Source organism: Girardinichthys multiradiatus, chromosome 6 (assembly GCF_021462225.1).
Source record: "Girardinichthys multiradiatus isolate DD_20200921_A chromosome 6, DD_fGirMul_XY1, whole genome shotgun sequence".
NCBI classification, from domain to species: Eukaryota; Metazoa; Chordata; class Actinopteri; order Cyprinodontiformes; family Goodeidae; genus Girardinichthys; species Girardinichthys multiradiatus.
The window spans coordinates 34,364,431-34,378,783 of NC_061799.1; the positions used below are offsets into that span (position 1 = coordinate 34,364,431).

General features: G+C 39.2%; 1 long non-coding RNA gene across 1 annotated transcript; it reads left to right on the forward strand.

The window, feature by feature from the left end:
- The first annotated feature begins 681 nt into the window (after nucleotides 1-681).
- LOC124869634 lies at nucleotides 682-1,612 on the forward strand. Its single transcript, XR_007038625.1, has 2 exons — nucleotides 682-875; nucleotides 1,069-1,612. It is a non-coding gene; the product is annotated as an uncharacterized LOC124869634 (long non-coding RNA).
- The last annotated feature ends 12,741 nt before the right edge of the window (nucleotides 1,613-14,353 follow it).

Consider the following 14,353-nt stretch of genomic DNA (forward strand, 5'->3'; position numbering starts at 1 on the left):
CATTTTTTTCAGTACGATAATTTTTAAGCTTCATTTTTGACAGATGGCTTATGTTCTGTTACCTCATTAAGTCTTCTCTCCCTGTGAAAATATGTGCTGTGCGTATACCAGTGGTGGATATGTGTTTAAGAGATGCAGTAGTGTTGAAAACTCAATTAGTCAGACTGTCAAATATTGATGCTAAAATTATAGCAAAAGATAAAACTAACAGGTGCACCTTTACTGTGCATTTGTTATAAAAAAAGAATCCATTAGATTTTTGTTTTTGAAAATTAAACTGGGAGTAAGTGTCAGGATGTGAGATTTTGTACTTTGTTTGTGGTTTGGTGTTTTTGTTTTACTAGATGCTCTTGTTTGAAGTTTTGTATTCTTGTTCATCACTTTGTGTTCTGACAATTCTGGTTTCCTTTTGCCTCCCTGTCTGTTCTCCTCTCATCATTAGTTTTCCTCTTTTAGTTGTTAATTACTCAGTTTCTGTTCCCTTTACATTCGTTGTCCCTCTTAGCTCTGTTTCTTCTGTTTATCTTTATTCTCCAATTCCTCCTTTAACAGGTTAGCTTTAGTTACTGTTTACTTTTATTCTAGTCATCTTTTCTCCTGTTTTGCTTGGGTCTGTGTTTTCTTATTGGTTAATCTGTTTCACCTGCTCCTTCTGCCGCCCAGCCTCCTTGTGTCACCGGTTCCCTGTTCCTCTGATTACCTGCCCTATTGTTTCTTGTCCACCTTTGTCTGTATTTAAGTTTGCCTTCGTCCTTTGTTCCATGCGGTGTCGTTATGTCTCTTTGGATTTTGTTCTTGCTGCGGATCCTGTTAAATTCTAGTTTGAAGATGCCTTGTAATCAGAATTATCCTGTCATCCAGAACCTCGCCTGCATGTAAGTGGACTCACTTTAAATTAAAGGAGTTTTCGACCACCTCTCTGCTTTTCTCCGTGCTTGTCTGCCTTTTGGTCCACCACTAAATAGAATTATGACAGTAAGGTGGTGAAACACTGAGCAGGCTAGCTCACAAAACAGGTTCTGATGTTATCTGCCTTAACCAAGCCATACAATTTTAATGTGTTTACAGCCGTTGACCTGCATTGCAGTGATGGAGCCTTCAGTATGCAGATTCGATGGTGGCAGCACACCGAGGAGATTGGCTGATTCAGACTCTGGGCCCACCTCCTTCCTGCTGATCTCCGATTGGAACGGCCTTCAAACACTGGACCAATCACGTCTGCCAATCCACCAGCTGGATCCTTTAAGACGTTCTGAGAGAGACTCATTCAGTGGGGCAGTTTTGAACTGTGCACACTGCTTATCCTGTGTAAATGTAGTCTTGCAATCTAGCTGTGTAGTTTGTAACTTGTGGGGAGGTTGTTGTAGGAAGTTTTGTTTTGCCCTTGTTGACTTAGTATTTGATTTTGCTTACATGGTGTGTTTACCTAGCTATTTTAGTTTGGGGCTGATGGTTTAATTTAGGAGAGGCTTTATTTTGTTTTGTCTAGCTTAGTCCAGCTTCTGCCCTAAGAACTGTTCCTTGGGTTGAAATTTATATTTCCTTTGCCAACAACATTTGTAGTGTTGTCTCATTATGTTCCAAAATCCCCTAAATAAACCTTTTAACTTGACCTTACCATCTGGACAGCATTTTTGTTACCCCATTCTTCTGTGCCATCTGGGGGTGTAACAAATGTTGTTAGTTGCTCAGGGCCGCCATATAATAAGGTGCTTCTCTGGGTTTCCCCCTTCAGCAGTGCTTGATTGACAGGGAGGGATTTAGCTATTCAAATATGCTTTGCAATGTCTTGAAAGGATAAGTGTTCATGTTGTAAGAAGAAAACTGTAACCAAATAAAATAACTGGCCTTACCATTTTATTGTCAGAGCAGATAAATACATTTAAAATCACCTATGGACAACGAAAAAGAGATCATATCAAATGGATATGCAGGTGCTTATTCTAAACACCAAAAAGTAATGGTGGTAGCTCTTTTGTTGCAAAAACCCCATGAGATGAAACCTGGATGAGATAGGACAGTTTGCATTAGCAGAATCAACAGCCAGACCACTGAAGCTACCAGTTTTGTTGTGGCATAAAGTTTGAGTATAATGTTGTTTTACAGATGTTTTTAATTTTTATATCTCCCCTTTAATAACAAAGTCTGCTTGGACTGTGGTTGCACTTTTATATCAGTTTTTCAACTTCCTTTCCTTCCATTGTATGAGTAGCACTAGCTTAAATACAGGTCCTTCTCAAAATATTAGCATATTGTGATAAAGTTCATTATTTTCCATAATGTAATGATGAAAATTTAACATTCATATATTTTAGATTCATTGCACACTAACTGAAATATTTCAGGTCTTTTATTGTCTTAATACGGATGATTTTGGCATACAGCTCATGAAAACCCAAAATTTCTATCTCACAAAATTAGCATATCATTAAAAGGGTCTCTAAACGAGCTATGAACCTAATCATCTGAATCAACGAGTTAACTCTAAACACCTGCAAAAGATTCCTGAGGCCTTTAAAACTCCCAGCCTGGTTCATCACTCAAAACCCCAATCATGGGTAAGACTGCCGACCTGACTGCTGTCCAGAAGGCCACTATTGACACCCTCAAGCAAGAGGGTAAGACACAGAAAGAAATTTCTGAACGAATAGGCTGTTCCCAGAGTGCTGTATCAAGGCACCTCAGTGGGAAGTCTGTGGGAAGGAAAAAGTGTGGCAGAAAACGCTGCACAACGATAAGAGGTGACCGGACCCTGAGGAAGATTGTGGAGAAGGGCCAATTCCAGACCTTGGGGGACCTGCGGAAGCAGTGGACTGAGTCTGGAGTAGAAACATCCAGAGCCACCGTGCACAGGCGTGTGCAGGAAATGGGCTACAGGTGCCGCATTCCCCAGACCTGGGCTACAGAGAAGCAGCACTGGACTGTTGCTCAGTGGTCCAAAGTACTTTTTTCGGATGAAAGCAAATTCTGCATGTCATTCGGAAATCAAGGTGCCAGAGTCTGGAGGAAGACTAGGGAGAAGGAAATGCCAAAATGCCAGAAGTCCAGTGTCAAGTACCCACAGTCAGTGATGGTCTGGGGTGCCGTGTCAGCTGCTGGTGTTGGTCCACTGTGTTTTATCAAGGGCAGGGTCAATGCAGCTAGCTATCAGGAGATTTTGGAGCACTTCATGCTTCCATCTGCTGAAAAGCTTTATGGAGATGAAGATTTTATTTTTCAGCACGACCTGGCACCTGCTCACAGTGCCAAAACCACTTGTAAATGGTTTACTGACCATGGTATCACTGTGCTCAATTGGCCTGCCAACTCTCCTGACCTGAACCCCATAGAGAATCTGTGGGATATTGTGAAGAGAACGTTGAGAGACTCAAGACCCAACACTCTGGATGAGCTAAAGGCCGCTATCGAAGCATCCTGGGCCTCCATAAGACCTCAGCAGTGCCACAGGCTGATTGCCTCCATGCCACGCCGCATTGAAGCAGTCATTTCTGCCAAAGGATTCCCGACCAAGTATTGAGTGCATAACTGTACATGATTATTTGAAGGTTGACGTTTTTTGTATTAAAAACACTTTTCTTTTATTGGTCGGATGAAATATGCTAATTTTGTGAGATAGGAATTTTGGGTTTTCATGAGCTGTATGCCAAAATCATCCGTATTAAGACAATAAAAGACCTGAAATATTTCAGTTAGTGTGCAATAAATCTAAAATATATGAATGTTAAATTTTCATCATTACATTATAGAAAATAATGAACTTTATCACAATATGCTAATTTTTTGAGAAGGACCTGTATACATTATATGACAAAAACGTTGGGGAAACTGACTGCAGGTAAACGTTTGGAGTTTCAGGGGCATGGCAGATGGTGTCTTTAGAATAATGTTTTGACAGTTACATTACTGTTTGCAGCAGATAAGCCCGTGTGAGTAAAAGACACGCTGATTACATAAATTGCATAACCACTGCAAGGTTCACAAACATAAACTAGACCATTCCAGTGGGACTCTTGTTGGGAGGAACTTTTTGATGCATGTATGTGCAGATCAAAGTAACAATGCTGGTCAGAACCAGAGCAGAAATTAGATCTATCTGAATACGTTAATTTAGCTGCTGGCCTGAATTACTGGGCTGGGGCAGAACGCCTTTAAATCCATCTAAAAGGTGCCAGTTTGTTAGGTTTCCAAGTTACTTCTCTCAGTAACCATATAAATTTTCCCTTTACAGTATGAACTCACATTTGAGCCTTTAGGCTTTGGTATCATGACTATCATGTTATCGAATTATCTTTTGAGTGTGCATTGTTATTTTTTGATGCCTACATTTGGCAATAGCCCGAGAGTAACAACATTCCTTTTCATCAACTTTTGGCTGCCTGTGCTCAGTTTTTTTTCTTTCATGCTTTTTACTTATTACTTTATTATGGTCATGGAAGTGAATATAACTGTTGTGAGCTAAAAGTCCAAATACAATTTAAAAATAAAAGTTGCAAAACTAAAGTGTCAACATTATTTGAAGAAGTCCCAGAAACAGCATAACAGTTCAGTGAGTATGTTAGTAATGTCAGCAGTAACTTCCTAATGATTCTGCCACTCTGCAAAATCCAGTCATGAAGGGGCTATGCCAGCACATCAATTATGAGGAGCATTTGTTGAAGTAATGTGCTGCACGCAAGGCAATAGGCGAGAGTGGACGGGACCTGCTGCACTATTCATGTAACCATCTGCTCCCTTAAAGAAACACTTGCTTCAGAGGTCTGATGTGCCTTGTCCCTGACCAAAACCTCCAGCAAAGCCCTGAGTTACACGAGGAAAAAGGTGATTTAGACCAGTTATAGCAGCTGCCCTAAATGCTTTGATGTCTGCTTGTGCAAACAATGTGCAGGGCACATGTGAGACTGGAATTTGATGGAATGAGGAAAAGAAGAAAGGGCACAAACACAAACAGCAGGAGACTTCCACAGCAATAACAACGATCAATGAAGAAAATACAAAGCTTAGAGCAGAGAGACGTTATTACATAAGATCCCAAGGCCAGCACATAAAATATATATGATGCTGAAATAGGCAGGATGTACTTTTGAAACTGATTGCCAAAACAAAAATGTTTTGAGATTTATTCCTGTTTAGTGGGGCTAAAACCCTGAAAATCATTCAGTTTTTGTCACGATAACAACACAAGAAGCTATTGACCTGCAGCCAGATGGGTTTTAGTGGTTATTAGAACCTGCCAATGGCCTAATGAAACACCTTAGTTTGCATTAAGTTTGTTTGTAGAGCAAATCCCTGCTCTCATTACACAATATATCCACAGTGAATATCTGTAAGCAGAGGGTATGTAATGCTATGGAGGCATCTTATCAGTATGCAAATTAAACAGCTCACTTTGCTCATTATATTAAATGAGCCGCGACTGAATGAGTTTGTCTCAATTATTTCAAAATTGTGCTCTGTGCCTGTTTGGCATAGTGGTATTTCAGATTCATATTAAAGCCTTGGTCGGAGACTCAGGGCTAAGTAGGGCTTGTCACACACTCTGCATTTACCATGCCTGGGGTATGGATTATGTACACACTCACAATGACACACACATTCACCCCCCAGTTTAAATATTGACCACCATGTGGGGTGTCGACTTTAAAAGATGACTTAGCTTGGCAATGATATAATTAAAGTATAAAGCAGAAAAATATAGGAGGACACAAAAGGCCAACCTTCACATTGTTCTGTATGCTCCTGTATCTGTCAGTGGGCACTATTGAAACTGCTCTTTGCATAAGCAGCTAAGGTGCTGGAAAAGAAGAACTGCGAAGCATGGCAGCAAATAAATAAATGCCAATCTAAATGAAAACCACTCAAGTAGTTAACTGTTAACAAAATATTTAGATTTATCAAAAATCTGTATTTTAATTAAATGATGCAACAAAAAATAAAGTGCCTTGCAATACTTCTTGAAGGTGGGAGTATGGCTCTACCAGTTTTTCACGCCTGGAAACATAAATAAACATTTGCTGATTCTTCTTTGCAAAAGACCTCAAGTCAGAGAATCTGACTGTATGTTTACGGGTATGTCCTGCTGGAAGGTAAATGTCTGTCACAGTCTCAAGTCTTTTGCAGCCTCTTACAGGTTTTCGTCCATGATTGCCCTGTATATAACTACATTCATCTTCCATCAACTCTGACCAGCTTCCCAGTCAGTGTTAAGAGAAAGGCATCTCTACAGCACGATTCAGCCATCACTGTGGGGACACTGTTAGTTTTCCCCCTCAAGTTTTTTGTATGTAGGCCAGAAACTTATATTTTGGTCGTCTCTGGCCAGAGCACCTTCTTCCACATTTGATGTGTATCCTACATGACTTGTGTCAAACTGCAACTTGGACTTCTATTGGCTTCCTTTCAACAATGGCCTCCTTCTTGCCTCTCATCCAAAAGGCCAGATTTGTGGAATGTATAACTAATTGATGCTCTGTTGACAGATTCTCCCACCTGAGCTGTGAATCTCTGCAGCTCGTCTACAGCATAACATGTTGTATGCTTCTCATAATAATACAGTTGTGCCATACTTTTTCCTGTTTCAGATAATGGATTGTCCCCAGTGAGATGTCCCTTAGTATATTGTATATTTCTAAACCTTGCTTTTTGTTTAGGAAAAGAGGATTTGAAAACACTTCCTTCCATAAAATCAGTTAGAAAAACCTTTTTAGATTGCACTCTTTTCTAATTTTAGGTTTTTTTTTTGTAAATCCTAAAAGACCCTAAGATGAGAACATACAGGGGAGATGTTATATCCATGCATTTAGAGTACTCTTTTTTACATCTTGCCTTATGTAAATCAGAGTGTGCTGCAGTGTAACTACTCCAGACATTTCCTGTCAAATGAAAGTCAGTTAAAATAAAATCTCAATATATTATGAAGCCTTGTGCATACCCTGTTTGCATCTACAGGTCCTTCTCAAAATATTAACATATTGTGATAAAGTTCATTATTTTCCATAATGTAATGATGAAAATTTAACATTCATATATTTTAGATTCTTTGCACACTAACTGAAATATTTCAGGTCTTTTATTGTCTTAATACTGATGATTTTGGCATACAGCTCATGAAAACCCAAAATTCCTATCTCACAAAATTAGCATATCATTAAAAGGGTCTCTAAACGAGCTATGAACCTAATCATCTGAATCAACGAGTTAACTCTAAACACCTGCAAAAGATTCCTGAGGCCTTTAAAACTCCCAGCCTGGTTCATCACTCAAAACCCCAATCATGGGTAAGACTGCCGACCTGACTGCTGTCCAGAAGGCCACTATTGACACCCTCAAGCAAGAGGGTAAGACACAGAAAGACATTTCTGAACGAATAGGCTGTTCCCAGAGTGCTGTATCAAGGCACCTCAGTGGGAAGTCTGTGGGAAGGAAAAAGTGTGGCAGAAAACGCTGCACAACGAGAAGAGGTGACCGGACCCTGAGGAAGATTGTGGAGAAGGGCCGATTCCAGACCTTGGGGGACCTGCGGAAGCAGTGGACTGAGTCTGGAGTAGAAACATCCAGAGCCACCGTGCACAGGCGTGTGCAGGAAATGGGCTACAGGTGCCGCATTCCCCAGGTCAAGCCACTTTTGAACCAGAAACAGCAGCAGAACGCCTGACCTGGGCTAAAGAGAAGCAGCACTGGACTGTTGCTCAGTGGTCCAAAGTACTTTTTTCGGATGAAAGCAAATTCTGCATGTCATTCGGAAATCAAGGTGCCAGAGTCTGGAGGAAGACTGGGGAGAAGGAAATGCCAAAATGCCAGAAGTCCAGTGTCAAGTACCCACAGTCAGTGATGGTCTGGGGTGCCGTGTCAGCTGCTGGTGTTGGTCCACTGTGTTTTATCAAGGGCAGGGTCAATGCAGCTAGCTATCAGGAGATTTTGGAGCACTTCATGCTTCCATCTGCTGAAAAGCTTTATGGAGATGAAGATTTCATTTTTCAGCACGACCTGGCACCTGCTCACAGTGCCGAAACCACTGGTAAATGGTTTACTGACCATGGTATCACTGTGCTCAATTGGCCTGCCAACTCTCCTGACCTGAACCCCATAGAGAATCTGTGGGATATTGTGAAGAGAACGTTGAGAGACTCAAGACCCAACACTCTGGATGAGCTAAAGGCCGCTATCGAAGCATCCTGGGCCTCCATAAGACCTCAGCAGTGCCACAGGCTGATTGCCTCCATGCCACGCCGCAATGAAGCAGTCATTTCTGCAAAAGGATTCCCGACCAAGTATTGAGTGCATAACTGTACATGATTATTTGAAGGTTGACGTTTTTTGTATTAAAAACATTTTCTTTTATTGGTCGGATGAAATATGCTAATTTTGTGAGATAGGAATTTTGGGTTTTCATGAGCTGTATGCCAAAATCATCCGTATTAAGACAATAAAAGACCTGAAATATTTCAGTTAGTGTGCAATGAATCCAAAATATATGAATGTTAAATTTTCATCATGACATTATGGAAAATAATAAACTTGATCACAATATGCTAATTTTTTGAGAAGGACCTGTACTTTGAAAAGGGTAATGCATGTTTTAAATTAAACTGCATTAACTTCCATTGTATAAAATACCTACCCTTAAAGATTGCATGATACACACAAGTGGCCATGTATGCATTAATAATTAGTAAAATTAGTTATTCCTTTCTACTGTTGCCACATTCTAGCTTAGGAGGAGAGATTGCTACAAAGTCATTTACTGAAAGCAATTGAGTGGGTTTTCTTAAATAACTTATGACTAATTTGTCTTGTATTACATATAGGATCAAATTTGACTGCTAATATAGACTGTTAATCTGTCTATATGATTTTATTTTATTTGAATGCATTTCATTGATTGTGTATTTTTGTATAACTGGGAATGAACTGGATTTTTTTTTTCTGTGCCATGAGATGACATTTACTGAGAATGAGCGTTGTAGACACAAACTTAATTGAGCTGAATTAATTAGAACAACATGAAGTGTTAAGCTGATTCTTTTAAACAAAACGACATGGGGTTAAAAAAAAAATTTTTCAAATAAAAACTTGAATGTGGACGAGTTTCTAAAACTAAACAAAAGATATCATCAAAAAATCAAATAAAGTCATCAAAACTTCCTTTTGCTTATACAAATAACATATCTCTTTTATTTTCTTAACCAAATGACAGAGTAATTATAATGTGAATGCACAATCCTGCTTGTGCTCCACTAAACACACTCAGTGTTCTGTTATGAACATGCTTTGCACATCTTTTGTCGTACACATGATGATATTTTAATGTAAGAATGACTAATATTCTCAAAATTCGCCGTCCATTAGATTTCAGTTCTCCACAAAATAGGCAAAGACCTTTTAATTTTATTTTAGAAAACGTTTGTAGCTTCAGTTTTTGCTTCAACACTGCCCCCTAGTGATAAAAATCAGATCTCTATCAGATGTCAGTCAACCAATACGGTGAAGGTCTTGATACTGGATGCCCTGTCCATGACAGCTGCAAGCTGAAAATGTAGGACTGTGCAGAAGTACCATGTAATTAAGCTCTCTTATTCCATATTTTCAGTTTGATTTAATTATTCTCAAAGAAACAAATCATTACCGATTTAAAAGCATCTCATTGTCCATTTGTTTATGATAATGTATTTAAAAAATTCAAAGAGTTCAGTAAAAGCTTCTCAGCTTCTTATTTTGCATCAATGAAAATGCTGAGTACAGTCCAAAAACTTTAAATATGCATTTATCTTTAGGTTCATGACTGCCTCATTCTAGACAGGTGTGGTGCACCATATGAAATATAAAACAGGATGGGGACACCGTTGACAGCCTTGTCAAAAACCATCAGTGAGGATGACAGCACCAAAGAAGCTGGTCTGCGATGCCGACATCTCTGTAGCTAATCTGAGGGTGCAGGTCTGCACAACTGCCGGACAGAAAAATGAAGAGGTCAATAATTTAGCATCTGCAACGTGTCAAGGTTTGTCTAATGCAAAAGTCTCTTTCAGCCATTTTTTCTCATTGTCTATTCCCCTATGTTTCCTGATTCATTTAAAGCACTGCAACATCTGGGATACATTCAGGTGTGACATAAAAAGGCAAACAGGGTGTTTTTATTGCCTTCTCGAGGTATAATTTTTTTAAAAGGAGAGCAATGATATATTGCAAGGGCTCCAATTACAAACTACATACTTCATCCATGCTTTAAGCTTTCATGTTCAATATTGCATGTTTTTTTTTTTTTACCTTTCCCCCACAACCCTTTCTCTTTCTATTAGGCTGTCAAGAGTTCCTCATTTTTCTTAGTGCATGTGCTCCGTTGTCATGACAACTGGGATGAGCTGAATGTTCTGGCAGGTATCACCTTTGCAGTCTCACCTCTGGTGGCTGGCGCTCCAGTGTCATTGGTCCAGATCTGCTGACAGAAGCTCAGCAGTTGGGCCGGGAAGGTGGAGACAGAGAGAGAGAGAGAGAGGCTGGTGGGTGTTGTGAATATGAATCTGAGAATATTATTTAATATTAATATTTTATCAAATAATATGTCAGTCTGTTAAGGGTTGTCCTGTGAATATCAGCCCAGTAAGGCGATGATATTAGGACAAAATAGAAAGTTGTGAGACGAGCTCTGACATTATTGAACAGCAAAACTCTGCACACATATATGGAATGAATTCACACAATTTCTTAAAATACAAGAATTTATTAACAAAAATAAGTCAACTCAAAGACAAACATATTTCAATCAACAAACTCTTTACTATGCTAAAACAATCCAAATAAACTACCAAGCAGAATTAAAGAATAACGAAGACTAATGGGCTATATACAATATAAACAAGTTGAAGAGTTGAAGTTAAAGATTATTGAAAATCATGATTGAAAAAAGAGTGATGCAACATTACCATGCAATGTTATTTATGTTTGAGAACCAAGGATTATCTTGAAGAATCTGGAAATGAAGTTAAGTTTGTCTTGGAACCAACTTAGACAATAATCAGCAAACCTTTAGACAACCATTCACAACATCAGATAAAATATTATTTTAATAAAATATTGTTTTAGAGAATGATCTACTGAATAAAACCAACCTTCTGGATGACCATTTCTCAACGGTGTCTTATTAGCTGCCTTTATTTATAAAAAATAATATTTTAAGAAATATTATTAAGGGAATATTTTGAAAAGAGACAAATCTTTCTGGAGAAATGGTGCTTAATGGTGTTTACTTAGTTATCAAGTTTAGTAAAATGATGTTAGGGACACATTATTTACTGGATTGAAAACTAAACCTTTCTGGGTAAATATTATTTGGCAGCAAGCACGTGTTCTTAGCTGTTAGCAGTTAAACTAACAAAGAAGCTGATAGCTTAGCACCAGAATCAAACACACCTTTAAAAATACCGTCAATAAAAGGGTTAAAATGCATAAGCGCGGAAGGCGCGTTATGGCCGATCTTCTGTGTTTAAAATCACCCTTTAAATAAAGTTTGTCTTAACTTTCAAAACATACAAACAAAGAACACAACCTGAACACGAGTGCTGCAGATATTCTGCTAGCACCAAGATAGTTGAGTTCAACACAAACAAAACCAAACTTCATAAAACGAAAAACGTTTAGATCATTTCAATCTAAATCACTTCTATCTCTCTTATTCTGCCCAAACACCAAACCTCGTATGAACGTGTTGAGGAGTTGTCTGGGCGACGACAACGTTTGAAGAAACGTCCACAGTTGCGGACGCTCTGTGAACAAAGGGTTAGCTTCCAGCTAACCTCTGGAGCCTCTGGAGCAGTGGCTGGAAGATTGCACGTTACCACGGGATGCGGCTCCTGTTGTCGTCCACTCAGACCGGGAAAACCACTCCACTCGGCTTAGTAGAGACAGCGTCTCTACGGGGAATCCTCTGGGACACAGTTTGCTTCTGCAGGCCTCAGAGACAAAGTAAAGCAATGCTTCTACCTTGATTTCCTCTCTTTATGAATGAAATCACCGGGTGCACAAACAGTGATTCACTCGTACTTAACTTTGCATATGATCGCGTCATCTTATGACACCCTTGGATCTAGTTTGAAGAGTTTATGTCTGTTTGCCAGCAAAGAGAGATTAGCGCACTGTCTCACCGGCCAGCCTCGCACAGAGTCCGGATGGTAGAGAAAGACTTGTGGGGGAAGTGGGGGATTATGTGGACAGTGGCATCATGGGAAGTTCGCTGTTACCTCTATGTTGTGCCGGAAGTTGGTTATTGCAATATATTTTGAAAGTTCCAGAAAAGTCCGTACCGCATTTCCTGTTGTAACTCATGGCTGTGGGTAGGAAGACCGGCAACAGAGAGTGAGGAAGTATGAAGATGGAGGGATGCAGGGTGCCAGCATGGCACTGAGGTGAAACTGAAGTGGATGCAACGTGATGGCAAGCAGTTGTCCCAGTGGAGTAAAAAATAAACAATGCAGGAAGGACATCCACAAGCAGCACATTACTATAAAATTACACTCTTACAGCTGCTGGACTAAAAAAAAACTAATTTGGGTTCTTTTACTAACCCAGTGATGGGTCAAAGTTAAACTGATCTAGCCAAGGCATGATTTACACAACAGGGTTGGGTTACAGGTATGTCCCCGCATACTTGATTAAGTTTGCTACCACAGAAAAAGGTTAAGTTGACTGTGTAACCTTAAGTATATAAAGTGGGTTGAAAAGAATAACCCATGACCTAAATTACTGAAAAAATAATATTTAAATTTAAGTGATTATTCTGTCCACCTTATTCCCTGATCCCATGATGCTTTGCGTGAGTTCTATAAGCAACTTCTGGGCAAGATGTTTTACCTGTAAATTATCGACCTCGCCCTGTGATGGACTGGGGACATGTCCAGGATTTACCCCAGCTCTCCCCAATGACTGCTGGGGATAGGCACCAGGTTTCCAAAGCCACTCAGGGGATGGGAATAGGTGAGGCCACAGGTGCACATGGTACACCTTGGACAACCAAATGGCAAGACAGAGACACACAGGACTACACATGCACAATTCGGGCACCAAATAAGATTAACATGCTTTTCTTGTAGGAAGGTGGGGGTAAAATGGAAAAACCCACACACGCACTGGGAGTCAAAGCCACCACCACACAACCTGAAATTAATAATTTCAGTCCAGATCATATTTTTTTCTTAAGTGGTACTTAAGTGATTTAAAGCTACTGTCCAGACTTTCTATAACACCAGGTAAACTCATTTTAGATTATGTTTTCATCGTAGAACAACATGTGATGTATATTTGTTCTGTTTGTTTGAGAATTCTATCATAAATTGAAAGATAAACTGAAGATAAAAACGACTGCAAATGACATCATAAAAGGCAGTTGATCTGAGTTGTTTTTTAGAGGCCTGTTGGTAGTTTTTGTTTTTTCTCAATTTGCATTGTTTGATCAAAGGCCTCCTTTCAAGGTATTTACTTTTGTTCTTTGTGTAGCAAAACATAAGCTACATTCCTTGAATTTCAGGAAAATGTGCCTACAAGAGAACCGGACATATTTCATTATCTAAGATTGTCACGACTCAATTAAAGCCAATTTAAAAAAAAATTATAATACATTGTCTGGTTTATACGTCCCAACAATGTTTCCTGGAGAACTGCTCCCTCACCTGCGATTTGCGCTAAATATTATCTTGAGACAGACTAGCTAATACTGAGAACCATAATGATCATTCCAACCAGTTAGACCCACCATTCATGCACCTGCCGTACAACAGATAATACCCCCATCATTCCACATAATACAAGAAAGAAAAACTAAGAAAAAGAAATCCCACTGCTTGGCAGTCAGAAAGAAGGAAGTTGCTAGGGTAAGCAAAAGTATTATGAGTTTAGCATGCATATACTGACACTGAACCAATCACCTAACTATTTAAGACGATAAAAGCAGAGTATCACATTTATTCATTTTGCCAGTGGTGAATACTGTATCCACTGAAACCGATGTGATGGAATATTTCAAACAAGATCTACAAATAAATACTTAAAACTTGTGTTGTGTTATGTTTTGCAAACTGTTATTTTTAATGTCACAATTGCTTCAGTTCTCCTATTCATGGCAGTGTCCAGTATGGTTTGGGTATCATCTCTGGAGTTAAACCTTGACTCAAACATCTACGCTTAAGAATGAAAAGCAACTCAGATTCCTAAGACCCTGTGTTGAAATCTGTGAAAAATCATTTGTTGGCCACAGTTTTTAATCAGTTTTATCAGTTGATCAGCTCGATTCTTGTTATGTCATCAACACATTCAAGCAAATCAGATTTTGCAGTTTGTTTTCTTTAATGTGTTTTTAAAACCATAC